The sequence below is a fragment of the Lissotriton helveticus genome, chromosome 4_1 (genome assembly GCF_964261635.1).
Source record: "Lissotriton helveticus chromosome 4_1, aLisHel1.1, whole genome shotgun sequence".
In the NCBI taxonomy this organism is placed as follows: Eukaryota; Metazoa; Chordata; class Amphibia; order Caudata; family Salamandridae; genus Lissotriton; species Lissotriton helveticus.
The window spans coordinates 611,603,653-611,623,464 of NC_136063.1; positions in this window are offsets into that span (position 1 = coordinate 611,603,653).

Here is a 19,812-nt window from a genome sequence, read left to right on the forward strand (position 1 = left end):
CCTTGTATCATTTTGCAAGGGGGCCTGCGTTGCGGGGATAATTGCTTTTGTGCAGTAAGGGACACCTTCCTGCACAAAAGCAACAATTGATGGCATTTTCCTCTTTCCATGTGTGCTGCAACATGCATAGAAAGAAGAAAACACGAGGAGAAATGCAAGTATTTCTCCTTATTGCGGCACTCCTATGCCTACCCTAAGAAGGCATAGGATTCTGATGCATTCGCAGCTTTACAAAAATTGTAAATCTGGGTATGTTAGGTTCTATGGATGTTGCATGGCAACACCTAGAGCAACACCCATGGAATACTCTTTTCACATATTACTCTATGTAGGGTGACTTTACGTGGTCTTGTGAATATGGACAGGCATACTGTGCCGCTGGTGTGTCAAAACAAGTGACGCACTGGTGGCGCAATGGACTTGTAAATGAGGCCCTTAGACTTTAGGTGTGAAGTTAGATTGAAAATGTGAAACACAACTTCATTTATGAATTGAACTTCTTTCTATGACTTTTCACCTTATTCAATTCCACCTAATTCAGTTCAGAGGCACAATTCAGAATGTTATTTCACAATCCTCTGTGAATAGTCTCTGTTCAATTTATTAGCAGTTCAAAATAAATAATTTTGGTTCTTGCACTTTAACCTTTCTTGTCTTCTTGACTTGTCTTTCTTGTTGGAGGAGCCCTGGAAAGCTGACAACATGAGTGATTCCCTTTGATAACCTGGATTCTGAAGAAACAGTATTGTCAATTGAGAAAATGTGTAAGTCGTGACCTCTTTTTCTCTTATTCAAAAATGTCTCCGTAACCTATCAACATGTTATCTGAAAGAGATGTCCCTGCAAGAAATAGGACAAAGCTATGCAGAGAAACCAAACGACCAGGAAACTGGAACCAGCAGTCCAGAGATCTGATCTCATGGGATTTTACGGTAAGAACCTGTTGTGACACCAGTTGCAAAACCTGGCAACACATGGGGCCTGATTCACAAAGATGACTTATTTCTGAGCAAGTTTACTACTTTTCAATGTTCACAAACTGCACTTTTGCAGTAACTTACACTTTTGTAGTATGTCCTGTACAACATATGGCCAACCATTGGTACTGCACAACCCTCCTACAAAAAATAAAGGAGGTAGGGACTTGTAAATTACTACAAAAGTCTAGTTTGTGAATACTAAGAAGAGGTAAACATGCTCAAAAGTGTAAGTTACGACAAATGTGCAGTTTGTTAGCAGAACTTCGTAGTAAGATTTGCAGTACTACTGGAGTGATACAAAAATGACTGCAAAGTTTGTGGATCAGGCCTTCGAGGTTTTGAGCACATGTTTATACAAGCAGCTCCTACGTTAATCACCTAAGCCATTTGACTGTAGGCAATTTCATTAAATCTTGCAAAACGCCTTGTGGAATCACTAAGTCACTCCCAATGTCCCTGATGCATGCAGGGATGGCAAGAGCACTACCTTGTCTGTTGGGGAGGGTATGCAGAGACTGGGACATGACTCTCAGGAGAGAGCAGGCAGCAAAATGGGCATCCATTGCAATATATCTAGACGGGCAGAGCTGGCAGAAAAAGGGGTATAACACAAAACACAATAGCTGCTCTTCTACAGACTTGCAATCAGTAAGTAACAGATCATCCCAAAATAAGTACAAATACATTTTAAAACAAACTCAATTACATTTTCACAAACAAGTCCAAAAGCTGGTTGAGACCGCAAAAATGACAGCAATGGTTACATCTAGGACATCCCAAAACAAGCAGTGAGATTGGTTATTTTTCCTTTGCAATCACTCACATTTGACAATCAAAATTATGTGAAGCAAATTTAAATTCCTGAATGGTAATTTTTCGATACTTCCCCAAAACATCTCCCTAGAAGAGCAGTACATTTTTACCTACAATGAGTTTCTCATTGCTTATTGGCAGAGCACTGTTCCAGACTTACCATCTCTCCTGTGATATATCTTTTTTAGCTGCCTGGGAGGTAAAGGGGAGTTAGTATCAATCAAAAGATTACTTTTACAATGTAGTCAATTTGACCACACATTAAGGACCAGGAAAAAGCAGGTAAGGTTAAGTAGGTGTTATCACAAATAAAGGGACAAACTGATTATATAAATCTGAAATACTTAGTGTAAAGATACAATATCACCACACGCAAGTCAAAGTGGCGAATGAAATTAAGCCTTAGTAGCATCAAGTAAACAAGTTTAGTTGCGGCAATACAGAAGATAAGAATTAGAATTTGATGATCCGTGTACAGATTTCGATCCTCCTGTCTAATCATGAATATATAAAAAGTCCCCTAAACCAGTCTTAAATTGAAGTTGGGAAAGTTGCGGGAATCTAGTTAAATCAGGGATGGCAAGAAGTTGTCAGCATAGTGGAGAGTTCAGCAGAAGTTCTCCAAATCAAGGCAATGCATAGCATAAAGCCACACAAAAAGAATAAAAGCAGAGAGTTCTGTATCCCTCGATGTTGAAGAAAATATACCCTCAAGATTAATGGTGTGAGCATCAATTAAATACACAGAATTTCAAGAATTCCATGTTATCAACTCCAATAGTTTTCTACCTTCTCACAGTAGAAATTCGCAGCTTCAGTCGATTTTCCCATCCAACAGTTTAAACATCAGGACGACCTTGGATATTTCCCAACTTCTAAGAAGACATGAATAGAAGTCTTCTCTTAGGGGACGATTACGATGCCGTCCAGAAAAAGGCTTTTAACCTGATTGGGATTTGGTGAATCCGATTCAGGACCTATGTTTCCAACCGAATTGGACACAATTCTGAACGACCAATTATGATACAAGGAAACCGTCCGGGTTGTCGGAATCAGTTCTGTATGGCATTCGGACAGCCGACTCATTTGGAGCCGAATCGTACAGCTCTATGGACATGGTTTCCAAACGAGCGATTACGATGACCAATTCAGACAGCCGATCCGATTCATTCTGCCCAACATAAAATGGCTGTCAGAATCTGACTTTGGAGGCTCATAGCAGGCCTCCCTTTGCCCATAGGCCTCCGGTTGGGACCTGTGGGGGTACCCAAGAGACCACTCGGTTCAACGATGCACAGTGTGGCAGGCACCATGGAGTGCCCATCACATGGTTTTCCCCAACCACCCCTTTTTTCAATGGGAGCCTGTCTTCTTGTTCGGAACACAGGCTCCCATTGAAGTCAATGCAAGTCTGACCAAATGATGTACGGAAGCATCGTAATCGGCAGTCGGGCTCGCAAACCCGATTCGGTCTGAAACAATTCAGAAACTGAGTCAGTAGATAGAGTTTCCGAAAGACATTGTAAACGGCCCATTACTTCGTTAGAGCCTGTCATTCTTGCCCAAATGTTCTCTTCCCGACCTCACTATCTCTAATACACAATATGCCTATAACTGACTATGAGATCATGTGAACCCACCTGCTAAAGAAAGAGCATTGTAGCGCAACGTTCATTAGGGACTACATGCTTAAGGCCTTTGGTTAAGCTAACTTAGCGGCTCATTAAGATGGCGGACGGACTGGAGTCCGTCCGCCATCCTGGTGTAAACCAGGAATGTCCGCCATGCATGCGGCGATCCCGCACACTGGATCAGGATGCAACCACCACCGTGGCGGTCGGATCCTGCATTTTAATATTGCGGGGGTTTCTTCTGACAGCGGCACCCACCGCGATGCTAAAATGCCATGTTGTGCATTTCACAGCATTACATGGCAGGCACCACATGGTGCCTGCCACATAGTGCTGTGAAATGTAGGGGTTACCATAGGTACCCTCCAAGTGCACACTCGCCTCCCCTAAAACAAGGTGGGCCCATAAAAGGGCCCCTAAGCCCAATCCCCACCACCCTTTCCATGGCAGTACCACCGCCGTGGAAAGGTTGTCTCCAGCCATCATTTTAATATGGCGGACGGTGTCTGCTAGGCACTACTGCCATTTTACTGGTGAGGACCGCTCCGCCAGGCAATCGTAAGGATTGCCAGTGGCGGTTCCATGGCAGTTGGTCCTTGCGACCACCACGGTCACAGTGAGATTCCCCCTACATCCTAATTTGGCGGGGGTAACTTCCATCATCTTAATCAACCCCTAAGTAAGTCTGCCAGTGCACACTTTGAATACATGATTTGATTATATATGCACCTACGATCTTAGAATATATGCAAAACATTAATAAATGAATACATGAGTACATGAGAATGAGATTCCTGTAAAAGCAATATGGAGGTGTTGAAAGAGACATACCACCTGAAAATTACAAATGGATTGCTTTATGGGTCAGATATTTTGGTAGCAAAAGATATCCAACATTTGAAAGTAATCAAAATGAATATTTGGAAGTTGTGGCTGGGTCTCCAAAGAGAGTCAGTCAACTGATTATTACATCTAGATTTGGGCCTTTGAAATATAAAATTCAAATATTTTCAGAGACTCCTAAATTATTGTGAGACGATTACAGAAGCAGTAAATGGTATAGTTAGGAACCTCCTGAAGTCCCACCTTGAGGGAGAGTTTAGAAGGCAAAGGATGGTGATACTCAGAAAAACCATAAAGCAGGCGGTTTCAAACAAGGAGTTTCAATTAAGTTTCATATCCAAGAAACTAATAGGAAGAAAATGTTTAAATGCCTGGTTAACGGATCAGCCACATTAAGTGATTGCATGGACTGTGGTCAACGTAACCATCGTCCACTTATGTTGGACTCTGTGGATATAGGATAAATGTAGCAATATTTTAAAGATATATAGGCAAGGGGGACGAGACAATGGATGATGAACCTGAGATTGGGACAGGTGCAACAATGTGTAATCTAGACAATACCTAAAAATGCATTCATATATTCAACAGCATATGTTAGAAACGGCCCATTTGTTTTGGAGCTGGAACGTGGTCACTGAGACACTAACTGGTTTTCTGTAGAGCCGTGTCATAAGAAATAAATATGTTACTACCGGTCTTTGAAGCTTTGGGGATTATGACCTTTGCTTTATTGCTCAGCATTTTCGTAAAATGCCAAAAATATAAATCTGTGTTTCAGATTAGACCAATGTTTAAAAAAAATTATCTTCAGGCTTAAGGCTGTGGAATCAGAAGGTGGCAGTATGCATTGACGTTAGGATGCAATTAAAATAACAATAGGTTGTTGGGACACCAATAATGCACTTAGAGTCTGGATTTGCTACGTCATGCTGCTGGATCACTACTGCAGTTCACAGTCAGGAGCCCTCATATTACGATCCCATATGCACATTTTAATAATATTTTAACTACTTGGAATATTTGGAGTTTAGAACCATTACAGCATGCTGTTAGATCCCTAATTCACTTTATAATCAGTATAACAAGGTTATAAATACATTTTCATAATATTTTTCATATTAACAAATTCGAATATGAAATGAATTTGTGGTAAACAACTAAATCATTATTTCAGTTCTCAGCTTATGTAAGTAGAAAACTCATAGGCAAAGTAGGTTCTATACCCTTAGGTGACTACTAAGCCAATAAATGTTTATTGGGTATTAATTGTCAATTAGAATGTCTATGGGTGCCCATAAAAATGCTGAGTATTGTTAAACGACAAGCGTACCTTACCCTCAGTATACTATGCAATATTTAAGCTGAACGTACCTATGGCTGTGTGTATATTGTTATCTTCTCTAAACAATTGTCGGATGCTAGGGGCTCCAAAGGGGACTGTAATTTGTCATATGTACATATTCATAAAAACAGTGTTAAGGCTTCTTTTCCAAACTTCCTTGGATCATGGAAGCCAATTCATGCACTTTTCTATGGGGCTAATATGTTTCAGGGATTAATTACGAAAACTGCTTTAATGCTTTTAAATATTTTGATATTTATTATGGATTACTTGTAGTTCAAATGTTGAGAGGTTCATGGAGAATATTAAGTGAAGTATTTATCTATTCTTTTTTGTTGCTTAGTTATTTTTTTGGGTATTGCTTTTAAAATATATGAGTGAATGGAAACTGTACATGAGGATTACCTGAACGTTTAAAAAAAGTTTGTTTCGCCATGAAGGCATAAAAACAAACGTAATAAACTAAAGACAAATATGGTGTTGTAAAGGAAGTTTAGGCTATGCACATAAAACGTTGCAAAATTGATTTATTTCCAATAATGGCTTCTATCAGTACATATAACCTCATTTCTGTACAGCATTTGAGAGTGCCTCCAGGAAATCTGTGTATAAATAAAATTTCACAAAAAGAAAAAAACATTTCACATCCACCCCAATTGATGCATGCTACCTCGATTTGTCTGCAATCCCTTCAACCATTGGAATAATATCTACATCATTAGCATCTATGTCCTGGATCACAATTTTTCTTCACTATATGGTGGCAATCCTATTTAAATGTTGTAGTTGCAATATTTATATTTGTATTTGTATTTGTATTTAGTTTATTTATAAAGCGCTAACAATCATCCTGGGTAGGATATCACGGCGCTGAGGTTTGGTGCTGAGAGGTACAATAGCCGCACTGATTACTGATTACTCTAGTTTAGGGAAGAGTAGTGTCTTTAATTGTTTCCTAAATGATAGGAGACAGTCTGTCAGTCTGAGACTGGGAGGTAGTTCATTCCATTTGGTTGCAGCTAGATGAGAGAAAGCCCGCTCTCCCATCCTGACAGTCTTCACGCGGGTAGTGTTTGCTCTTCCTAAAGTTCTGGAACGAAGGTTCCTTGATGGTCTATGGAATTTGACTTTATTGTGTAGAATGGTAGGGCCTGTATTGTAAAGTACCTTGTGTGTGATACACAGTAGTTTGAAGTTAGCTCTTTGTCGCATTGGGAGCCAATGTAGCTCTCGCATGCAACTTTTTGCCGAATCATATCTCTTCTTATTGCAAACAGCTTTTGCCGCGGCATTTTGCACTATCTGCAGTTTAGAGAAGAGATAGTCTGCCATTCCAACAAACAGAGAGTTACCGTAGTCCAGTCTGCTCATCAGCAGCGACTGGACCAGGGTCTTCCTACACTCAGTCGGAATCCAGGGGAAGACTCGTCTGAGCATTTTCAATAATGCAAAGCCTCTGCCACAGACAATGGAGACATGTGATTTCATGGACAGAGCACTGTCCAATACCACACCCAAGTTTTTCGCTTTTATGGTGGGATTTGGGGCCAAGCCCAGGTTACTTGGCCACCAGCTGTTGTCCCAGAGCTGGGGATGTTTGCCAAACAGGAGGATTTCTGACTTGTCTGCATTTAATCTCAGACAGTGCTCTTGCATCCAATTGGCCAGTTCAGTCAGGCAGTTTAGTAGTCGAGTTTTAGGATCATCTTTCTCATCAATGGTGACCATCAGCTGGTTGTCGTCAGCATAAGAACACATTTCAACACCCCATTTTCTTCCAATGGCTGCCAATGAGGAAACAAATACATTAAACAAGGTTGGGCTTAATGAAGCCCCCTGAGGAACCCCATATTTAATGTTTCGCGGGGGAGAAATAAAGTCACCCAGACACACTGATTGTGTTCGATCCGCCAAAAAGGATTGTAGCCATCCCAATGCCTTGTCTCGAATACCTTTCCCTTCCAGGGCTTTCAGTAGTTGGTCATGTGGTACGGTATCAAAAGCCGCCGATAAATCCAAGAGTATCAGGACGACTGTCTTACCATGATCCACCTGGGCCCTGATAATATCCGTCACCCCCAAAAGTGTTGTTTCAGTACTGTTGTTCGCCCTGAAACCTGTCTGAGAGACATCCAACAGTTCATTGGCTTCCAAATAAGTGGATAGCCGTCTATTGACCAGTTTCTCCATCACTTTTGAGAGGTAAGGTAACTGGGATATTGGTCGGTAGTTGGCAGGGTTGTTTACATCTAATCCTGCCTTTTTTACTAGTGGGGTGACTAGGGCCTGCTTCCAAGATCTTGGAAATTTAGCAGAACATAAGGAAAGATTAAGTGCTTTCGTTACGGCAGGGCAAATTACAGGGGTTAGCTGAGAAAAAATGTGGTGCGGACATGGATCTAGTGGGGATCCTGACTTAACTTTGAGCATGACTCTGCCTACCTCGGCTTCTGAAAAAGGGCCAAAATTTGAACAGATAACTTGAGTTGTGGTTGGTACACTACGCTCGATGGTTTCTGGCCTACAATTAGGAAAAGAGGCATAAATGATATCAATTTTCTCACAGAAAAAATCATTTAGTTTATTGCAGTTCTCTTGTGATGGAGTAAGTTTTACTGAAAGATTTGTTGGGTTACATAATTCCCCAACAATTTTAAAAAGTTCCTTTGAGGAATTTTTATTCTCAGTGATTCTACGTGTAAAATACTCCTTTTTTGCCTTCTTGATTGCTTTATTGTAGAGTACGAGTGCTTGTTTATAAATGTTTCTGGTCTCGTCTGACTTGCCTATTCTCCATTTATGTTCCAGAGATGTACATTTTCTCTTTAAAAGTTTCAATTCTGGTCCGTACCACCTTTCCGATTTTGTAGTTCTGGGTTTGTGATGAACTCGGAGGGTGGAACAGAACTCAAGTGCAGTCTTAATATTTGTGTGAAGTAAATCTATTTATTCATGAATATCAGTAGCTGCTAAACTCGGGTGTGAAAAATGTTGTTTGAATTTGTCTGTTGAGAACTTTTTCCAGCTCCTTGGGCTTGCTACACTTAGACCCAATGTTCTCGTGTGTATAGTAGGTAGATTGATACGGAAAGTGATCATATAGTGATCTGTCCATAGCAGAGGTGTTACAGAGTCAATGTCAATCGATTCCATGTTAGAAAATACCAAGTCCAATATATGACCTGCCGTGTGTGTAGGTTGGTTAACTCTTTGGGATATCTGCAGGATTTCCATATCCTCCACTAATTGTTTTGTTAGGGGGTATTGCATTTATCAAAATGTATGTTAAAATCTCCAAGGAGGAGGATATTTTTGTTCTTCAAGCAGACTGGCATAATTTGCTCCAGTAGTTGTGTACTGAAATGTAGTGTGCAACCAGGAGGATTGTAGATTAGTACTCCTCCAAATAACACATTAGTGTTTAAGGACACTGAAAATGCACAATTTTCCACCTGTATGTCGGTCTCTTGCTTACAAGTGAGAAAATCTCTGAATAAAAGAGCGACGCCTCCTCCCTTTTTCCTCATTCTATTCACGTTCAGAATCTTATATTCTGAAGGGAGGGCTGTGACTATATCTGGAGTATTGTGATCATCCAGCCATGTTTCGGTTAAAAAAGCCAGGTCGGGTTTATGTTCATGTAAAAAATCCCAGATATATGTAGAGTGTTTGGGCAGAGATCTAACATTCAAATACATGCAAATAAGAGGGGTTGTGGGGGCGTTCATTATCACATGACTTTGTTTAGGAATGCTCTCCCATCTACAGTTGTAGCAGCTGATTGGGCCTAACGTCTCTATTGGACCCACGCAAGCACAGGCATGGGTGTTAATTGGTGCCTTGTATTTGATCTCCCTCAACTCATGACTTGAGTAGGTTATAATGCTTGTATTAGGAACATTACTATTGGTTTGGGCAGGGGTTGTTGCCCCTGGTCCCGGCCGGTTGCGGACGGGCGCAGACGGGCTGGACTTTGGCGTGACTTCGGCGCGGTTCCGGCACGCCCGCTGCGCCAGCCCGCTGCGCCGTCTGCTCATGGTGCACATTTATAGATAGCTGAGGAGGGTAGGAGTCAGCCAGTGACTAGCGCGCTGCCCTGCCTTACTCCAAGATGGCGGCCGCCTCTCGCCCCAGCACCTAAATCGGCTGGGCGAGGGAGAACAGCAAGCAAAATGAGGATTAAGCGCTGCGAGCGCTAACGGGACAATATACAGAGGTCCTGCACAATTAAAAGGTTAGACTTTCATTACAGTACAATTTTTAAAATTCCGATTAAAACATGTGCAAAATAACAATATGACTCGTATAATCAGTCTAATTCTTAGCGGTAGTATCAGTGCCCCCCAGCGTGACCAACAACCTTAGGGCGGGGTGGTCAGAAGCCCCGCGTTTTTATAGGATCCCGGGAGGGCAGGAGTCAGCCAGCGACTAGCGCGCTGCCCTGCCTTCCTCCAAGATGGCGGCCGCCTCTCGCCCCAGCACCTAAATCGGCTGGGCGAGGGAGAACGGCAAGCAAAATGAGGATTAAGCGCTGCGAGCGCTAACGGGACAATATACAGAGGTCCTGCACAATTAAAAGGTTAGAATTTCATTACAGTACAATTTTTAAAATTCCGATTAAAACATGTGCAAAATAACAATATGACTCGTATAATCAGTCTAATTCTTAGCGGTAGTATCAGTGCCCCCCAGCGTGACCAACAACACTGACATCCATCCCCATCTATAGGAGAAGGAGCGTGTTAGATCCTCTAAGTAAGACAACTAAGCCCCAGCCAGAGTAGCAGTCATCTAACTCAGACATGCACAGTTTATCTTACATCACCATCTTAAACATTCTGGATTAAATTTGCCAGGAAGAGGATGACTCCATATGGAAATAAGGAAAGTATACACATCTTCCTCTTTATAATATCATACATGATAAAAATAAATACCTTCAGTGTTGTGACTTGGGAATAACTCAATATTTGGTAGCTCTTAGGGTCTTGAAAACTGACACCTCTTAAAATTGTTTTAGCTGTAAGCAAAGTTCTAGAGGCATCATGGCACAAACGGAGATCAATCTTAAAAGCTGCAGGGTAATGAACTATGACATTATTTTTACCATTTTTAACATTCATAAATTTTGAATATGTTTTATATATTTACCTTGGCATTTGATTCTTGTTATGTGTCTTTCATTTATTTTATTGTACACCTTGTTATGTGCCCATAGCTGTTACTTACAATTGCACTGTTTTTGAAGCACATGTCACTTTACTTCTTGGTGCGATAAAACCACTTTGGGTGCTGTGATTGACTTTTACTTTAGGAAATTTGACGTACACTATGTGGTTTTTAATTATTCCTATACATGATCTAGTTCCTAATGTCAATTTATAAGATACATCCTCCTTGGTAATCGACCTGGGATATGTGATTGTCACCTTATCCTTCGTGCTTTGATATGTTATCATAGTTGTCACTTGCATTGCACTGCCTGTAAACCGTAGGTCACTTTATATACTTTTACCTGGCTAAACTTATTCACCTTGGGGATTGTAAAATATTTTTAACCAAGTAATTGGCATGCATGTTCTGTGTCGTTTTAATTATTTTAAACAAGTGGTGTAGTTTTTAATGTTTTATGGTTGTATACTTTGATGGTTGTAATAACCGAATAAAGTTTATATATAATAAACCCCAAAAATGTGTCAACACTTCCTTCCTTCATTCAAAATACTCTCCCCATGAGAGGTAGCCATTTGAGCCAGACCTGGGTTAATTCAGCTCAAACTTCTCCACAGAGCCTACATCTCTTGTGTTACAATGGTAAAAATGAGTAGAAAGGCAAATTCACTTTGTTATAGAAGATGTGGTGAAGAAGGATCCTAATACCATACCCTGTGGTCTTGTCCAAAAGTTCACTCCTAATGGGATGCCATAGTGTTGTGGATGTCGGAGATATGTGGGATGGAATTAATACCTCTGCCAAATGGTGCCTCCTCATCGTTTGGGATGCTACGGATCTGGGAGGAGCAGATCAAACATGGATTACCCTAGGTCTGATGTTAGGGAAACACAACATAGCCTGTTATTGGGGGGCAGAGCCCCACCAGTCCTTCAGGACTGGAACAAATGGTTGGGTTGGTGTATGGTGGCAGAAAAATCAGTCTATGTGAATAGTGAACAACAGGAAGGTTTTTAAACAGTTGTACTTAGGTGCACTGCCAGTTTACACGCATTTAATTGTAATTATAAGTGTGTCTGTGGTGCTTCACGGCGAGTGGACAAACCTAAACCACTCTCTAGAGTAGAAACAACTACTGCTGATTGCTTAGCGGATTGCCGAAGCACTCTCATGTGAGTAATAGAAATGTCCAGTTACATTAGACAAAATTACAAACACCAATTCTGACAGAAGTGACAAGATATCCAGAAGATGAGTAAATCTTGGAGTCTTTAATGGAGATTACAGCCAGCCGACACGTGTTTCATCGCCTTCGCGATTCATCAGGGCTGAAACAAACAAATGAGTAGCGTCTAGCATATTCTGTGAGCAGAAAACAATTACATACACGGCCATACTGTCTGGCCGTAGTGTTACATGCACTACAACTTCCTCCTGCAGTGGACATATAGTGAGTATGAAGTATGCTACGAACGCCTCACATACAACCCCATTGGTCCCTTAACATTGGAAATTAACTCACATTTGTTAAAGTGGAAACAATCAGGTTTATTAAACGAGGAGGAATACTTATATTTAAAAGTCTTTAGACCCACATATCCATGGCTATACACCTTGCCTAAAATTCATAAGGAACTCCCATTTCCACCAGGGAGACCTATTGTTTCGGGCATAGGGGGCCCAACAGAGAGGATAGCGGAATACGTGGACCTGTATCTAGGTCCGCTAGTTAAAAACTTGCCGTCCTACATACAGGATTCCAAACACATCCTTACACTAGCAGATATGGAGTGGCAAGATGACTTTCTTTTGGTAACACTGGACGTGGTGTCTCTTTACACCAGCATTAACACACAGCTGGGGATCGAGGCCATTAACAAAATCTTATGTAACAGACCAGCAACACTATGGAAGCATACCGAGATGCTATCGGTAATGATAGAATTGGTCCTTAGGAATAACTTTTTTATGTGTGACAAAAACTGGTACCGACAGAAACAAGGTGTAGCCATGGGCTCTAAAATATCACCCTCGTTTGCAAATCTATTTATGGGGGCACTGGAAGCAGATTTGATTTGGGGCACGAAGGGTGCGCAATATATCGACTCCATAATATTTTGGGGTCGATATATTGACGACTGCATCCTCATCTGGGCTGGCTCAGAGGAGCATTTACATAATTTCTTCAAATACTTGAATGACAACACATGGAAGATTAACTTCACTATGAAGTGGAGCAAAACAAAGATAGAATTCTTAGATATCGAGTTCTATATCTCTTCCAACTGTCTGCACAGTAGATTGTTCAGAAAGTCGACAGCATGCAATGCAATCTTGCATGCTTCGAGCTCACACCCCTCACACCAGATTAACGCCATACCCTTTGGCGAATTTATTCGGGCAAGAAGGAACTGTAGTGAGGACTGTGAATTCAGGAGATGCATTGACAGCATGAAAGAAAGATTCCTTACAAGGGGCTACACATACAACACCATTAAGAAAGCTGAAAAAAGGATTAAAAGAGTGAGGAGAATAGATACTCTCACCACCAAGCAAAAGGCTAACTCAGATAATAAAGAACACATAAGAATGGTCACGGATTTCTACTCACTCCATCTGGATTTAAGAAAAAGTCTAACTAAACATTGGAGCTTATTGAAATCCGAAAAAACACTGACAAAGTATATCACAGAGAGGCCACAGATCTCATTTAGAAGAGGCAATACATTGAGAAACAAGTTAAGCCCCACAGTACCCCGTGATATGAGGAGTACTGATTGGCTGACACAACGAGGTCTGGGTTTCCATAAATGCGGGTTCTGCAGTATGTGCAAATGGGCCAAACATGGAACCACAAATTTCACAGGCCCTGATGACGTATGTTATACCATCAAGAGCAATATCAATTGCACCACTAAATTTGTTATCTACATTATTGAATGTGAATGTGGCAAGCGATACGTAGGTAGCACAATTAGGCCATTGAAGGAAAGAATGATGGAACACATAAGAGCGATTGTAAACTGTGACCCTAAATATCCAGTGGCTTTGCATGTAGCCTCGTGCCAAAAAGATCAACTGAACAAAAATGTAAGATTTTTTGGAATTGAAACCATACCAGTGGCAATAAGAGGTGGTAACCGAGAATTGAAATTAAGACGCACTGAGGCTACCTGGATTATGCGTCTGCAATCGGTACAGTCAGGATTAAATTACGACCAGGAGATGCAATTTTTTCTGGGTGATTAATAATAGATACAGCTTGTGCTACATAGTCTGAATGATACTGTACTATACTGTAATGTACTGTAGACCTGTAAGATTCGTCGATATCTTATTTTCTCGAAATGCTGGAATGCTTTCACCTGTATATTTGAACAATGTTGTAAGATCTTGAAGCTGCAACTGAGATAAAGAAAAGATGGCAAATAGTTAATATGTTTAAAATGAAACAGTCACCGTGTGATTGGGTTTCTCACGAATCTGAATAGATTAAATCAGTCACGGTGTGCACTCCACCAGAACTAGTCTTTTTGTAAACTAATGTCATGCGAGAAACTGACATTAGTCAAGAATATGGGAATTCCGAACTTTTTCACGATATCTTACGCATTCTCGCATTGGAGCTTCTATTCACTCTCTCGTTCATATACATCAGATATAAAGTTTCGGTTTTTGCGCTGTCTCATTACGATTCTCTCGTCGCGATCGTTCTTTATACTTTTCTGACAACACGATAAGTTTAAGTACACAGGGTGTTCACCTGGCAATGATCGCGGTATATAACTTTATTATTAAACACACGAGTAACTATACACACAAGAGAACGTCCAATATGGTAGACAAAGACTAGCACGGGACGCAGTCTAGTCTCTGAAATACGTCATATGGAATCACCCATATACGTCGCTGTGCACGCAACCACGTGTCCAAACAGGAACTAAACGCGAAGGAGGTGAACCCGCCACACTCGCAGAGGACGCTACACACGGGTAAGCTAGGGGCGCAATGGTCTTCGGATTCTAACACACGAGTTGTTAATTGGAAACTAAGAATCTCTTTACTCATTTCCTTATAGCGTAAAGCACTTCACAGGGGAATCCGCCACACCCGCGGAGGACGCTAAACACGGGTAAGCTAGGGGCGCGATGGTCTTCGGCTTTTGACACAGGAGTTATAATAGTGAAACTAAGAATCTCATTACTTGTTTCCCTCTAGCGGAAAGTACATCACAAATTGGGGAACCGCAAGAGGTATCCGTGTAGTCAAAGAATTAGGTAAATCTTGTATCTATGAATGCACAGTAGTAAATAGCGTTTTTGACGACTTGTGTGAGAAAGTAACACATGTATTATTCCCTTAACAGTAATAACAATTGATAACGAAAACCGCAAACCAGAACAGGGATATCGGGTCACCTCCGAGTGCTTTATTGTATATAGCTTGAATCTTCACACATGTAAGTGGTTGAACAATGTGTGCATATTGCGTACTACGCTAGACCTTGATAATGCGTAGGGTGAAATGTTTTGTAGCAGTAATATAAAACTAAATCTTGGATTGCAAGCACCAGGACTCCAATGAGAATGTGTTTGACATCAAAGTTAACCAGAACTGACCAAAATTTTCTCTACCACGAATAAAACATGAATTATTTCACTTGATTATAGATACAGAAACATTGATCGCTGCTGGACGCACCACTGCCAGTAGTATTAGTCACGGGCCCGGCTGGGTCGGAATTATCACCAGCTGAGCGGTAAGCCGGCGTGCAACTAGTGGCTTGCAGTCTCATTTGGTGACTTTTTGCCTGATTATTACCGGAATTTTAGGTAGTGATGAGATTTTTTCGGTTTTCTTTCTTTTCTTGGATACATACAGACTTTCGGACATTGATACGGCCTTCTAGGTATGTTTTTGGAAATGACACTTGTCTCTCACGACTTTCACAAAAGTACCAGCATGGATGATGTAAGAGCCGTTCACGACTAGGACACTCTAGCCATCAATATAGAGCACGTGTCATTGATTGTCTATCAGAGATACAATGGTGATCTCGTCACCGCACATGTCCATTACCATCACTATCACATATAGGCACGTCATTTTACCTAATCGGTAGTACACACTAGAACTCCGACACGGATGTGTTGTGGTGTCACGAATAAGTCAATACCTGTGTAAGGATGCACTCACTATATGTCCACTGCAGGAGGAAGTTGTAGTGCATGTAACACTACGGCCAGACAGTATGGCCGTGTATGTAATTGTTTTCTGCTCACAGAATATGCTAGACGCTACTCATTTGTTTGTTTCAGCCCTGATGAATCGCGAAGGCGATGAAACACGTGTCGGCTGGCTGTAATCTCCATTAAAGACTCCAAGATTTACTCATCTTCTGGATATCTTGTCACTTCTGTCAGAATTGGTGTTTGTAATTTTGTCTAATGTAACTGGACATTTCTATTACTCACATGAGAGTGCTTCGGCAATCCGCAGTCTATGTGAATAGACAATGCCCAAGGAAATGGGAAAAAATATGGGACAAATGGAATGCATATAGAGGGAATCCCTGCACTGCTCCCATGGGAGGAACAAGACATCCCTTGATACATGCAGAAAATGACTAAAACGTCTCCCAGACAGGGCAAAGGAGGGAGGGTTACTCGCTAGATCCCAACGACCTGATGTTAAACAATGCTATATTGTTGCATTTTTTATCATGCTGTTCATTGTGATGTGATGCTTATTTTTACTGCCTTATGTTAACAAAAAGATAGAAGTTTTCTCAGCCTCAAGGAATCCTAAGAATCCATATTTACCCAGTGTTTCTGCCATTTTATCCATCCTGAAACAAGTTGAGATTTGGGTTTGCTTCTCCTAAACAACTCGAAGGAGATATTTTTGAGTGATAGATGGCACAACAATGGTGTACAATCCCATCAGTTTCCAAGTATAGCTGTCCTTAGACCAGAACTGCACCCTATTATCAGTAAGACTGACCCGAGGTTTAACAATGTTTAGCTGAAATATTTGATCCAGGGGGGATGGCTGGCTCTGGACAGGCTGAGTATCTCTTCTAGGCCTTAGCTGGAGTCGAGCGCTGCAGGAGTGGCCCATAGTTTCCTCCAGTTCATTACTGGTCTGACAGCGATTCTTTCTCGTATTGGTCGGTGCCCCCAATCTAGCCTTAACATGTCTAGTGGAGTACTGACCGAAAGGCTCAGGACTTGCCTGATGAACCTATTCTCAACAGTTTATAGGGGTTTGGTGCCCTCATGACCCCATAGAGGGCCCCACCTAGTGATTGGTGAGTGTATATTTGGACCGCTAGTGTAATTGGTTTGAAAAAGGAGCTATGATGTACTTTCAGTAATCCTCCGACATTTTGCTCCAATTTGAGCCTATGTTTTAAAATGGGTCGTACCCGATCATGCTTCGTATTCTGGGTGATGCCTAGATACTCAAACAAATGGACCTGCTCTAGCAGGATCCATTCAAGGTCAGTTTGGTGCATGTTGTAGATATGGATTAAATATCATAAACATAGTTTTGCTAATATTTATTTCCAATCCCCTCTTTGTACAGAAGCTGCTGAAATCATCCAGGATTATCTGGATACCCATTGGTGATTTGGATAGAAGTAATGTGTTGTCCGCAAACATTAGCACCGGGACCCTCATATTAGCTAATCTAGGGGCGTCATTGTCACAGGAATTCAGGAAGGCGACCAGGTAGTTGTACAAACAACAGTGTACAAAGTGTAGGAGCAAGAACATAGCCTTGCCTAATGCCCCTATGGACTGGTAAGGGTTTTGTTACTTCTCCCAGTTGATCACAGCAAACCTGGGCAAAGGTCTGTTCATGCAGCCTGTTGATGATTTGACATAAGTTGCTGGGGACACCCATATCAGCCAGCACTTCCCATAACCCATTTCTGAGAACCAAATCAAATGTAGATCAAAGATCCACAAATACCATGTAAAGGATACCCTGCTCAAGGACCATAGTTTTTCAGTATATCAACTGAAGCCCAAAAATTTGGTCAATTGTTGATGTGAGATTGCAGAATACTGCTTGCATGGGGCTTAGAATGCCATTAGCCTCTAGCCACTCTTGTAATATTATTAAAATAATTCTGCTAAAGTGTTTCTGTGTTTTGTTTACTGGCACCAAGGGGGAACCTTTAGGGTATATGTAGATTATTTTTTCTCCTGCCCAAGAATATGGGATTTGTAACCCACTCATGTCGGCATTAAAGACTACCAAGAGGTAAGGACCCCATACATCAGACTCAGCTAGAAACAGGTCACTTGGAATTTTGTATAGGCCGGGGGCTTTGTGCATGACAGTTTTCCTAATGGCCTGGACCATTTAATTGCAAGTAATGATCAAATACTCAGTTGTAGCATGTAGGCGCACAATAGCTGGTAATTGAGGCCGTCTAACCAGAACTGAAGTAGATTGTAACCTGGATTTGGAGCGTAGCGATGAGAGAAGTGTGTGATCCAGTCATCAGCAGTGATGTTACTTTCAATGGTGACAGTTGACTCAGTGTTCCCAATGGTAACTATATTCCAAAATGCTGCTTGATATTTGCATTATGAATAGCCTTCTTAATAGTCCTCGTGGCTTCATTTTGCTCCTGTCCTGTTTATTTATTGAGGTATTGAGAGCGAGTATGGCAGACCTGCAATGGCTGTTAAACCACAAAGGTGGGTCCCTTCTTAGTCCCTCACTCCTGGCTACTGCAAAAAAGTGCATTTTTAAGTCTTCAAAGAGTTTGTTATGTACTTCCCCAATCTGTACTATTTTCCTGGCCCAGGCTGTAATTTAAGTATCACAGGTCTCCCAGGCTCTTTGTCACTAGCTTGTAATGGACTTTACCGAGTCCTGTGAACGTGCCACTGCATGAGAGGTTATCCTACGCCCATTTGTTGCTAGTTGATATCTACCATCAAAGGGACTTGGCATTGCGGCTGTGAGCTTGGTGTGTGGGAGCTCCAGGCTTATGACAAGAGCATTGTAGTTGCTACCGTGCTTTGTGATGATTGTCATGTCAGTAAAAAAAGGCCATAATCTTACAACATCAAAGATATAGTCTATCAAGCTGGTGGTAGGCACTCTATTGAAGGTGTGTCTCCCTAATTTATCTGATGGAGTTCTCCCATTGCAGGCTCGGACGTTCTGATTCAGAGACATGGCCTTGAGTTGGAGAGCTAGCGGCAACCATTTCTTTATAGGGCATAGTGCTAGGTTTGGGATGTGCCAAACTCTATGCCCACACAACACTCGCTCTCTAGTGAGGATATCCAGTGGCGCAGACTGGCAATGCCAAATCGCTGCCAGCTTTTTAAATTACCAACGGGAAGAGCTGCCATATGGGTTGTAAGCTTATGGACGGATGGAGATTCTTGTTTGTTAGTCATGGGCCTAGAATAGGTGTTATAAAGGCATATTTCTTGACTTAATGAAAAATGAGAATGACCCATATGCCATCTGGGATCACCTCCTCCTCTACTACTTTGCAGCTCAAATGTGTTCCGACCCATGTCAGCAGCCCCCAAGATGGTCTGCTGCTGCCAGTAGTCATAGCTTCTGCACTGTGCGTTACAAAGCCAGCTCGCTTTGCCTTTGTGGTTGACCAGGTTTCTTAGAAGATACAGATGTCGAAATGGTCAACAAAATGAACCCAGTACATATTGTCTGGTTTGGTGCATAAGCCCACAATTTTCCATGATACGACCTTTAGAGTGGTCATAGGATCTACTGGTCCTGGGCCATTATTGTCACCTATTCATTCCACTGTTGCTCTGGGGTCAACTGGTGTAGGAGCAAGGGAGGGAACTGTGTTGTTGTGATCACCTGGTCTGTTCGCTTCCCCAAATGTGTTTCCACCCACCATGATGACCATGTTGGATATAATGTCAGCCTTAGTTGCAACACCACCCTCCTCCATGCCTAGATTAGTGCCTACAGTTATCACTTGGTGAAGGGATGTGCAAAGAGGCATGGGGACAGCTTAGA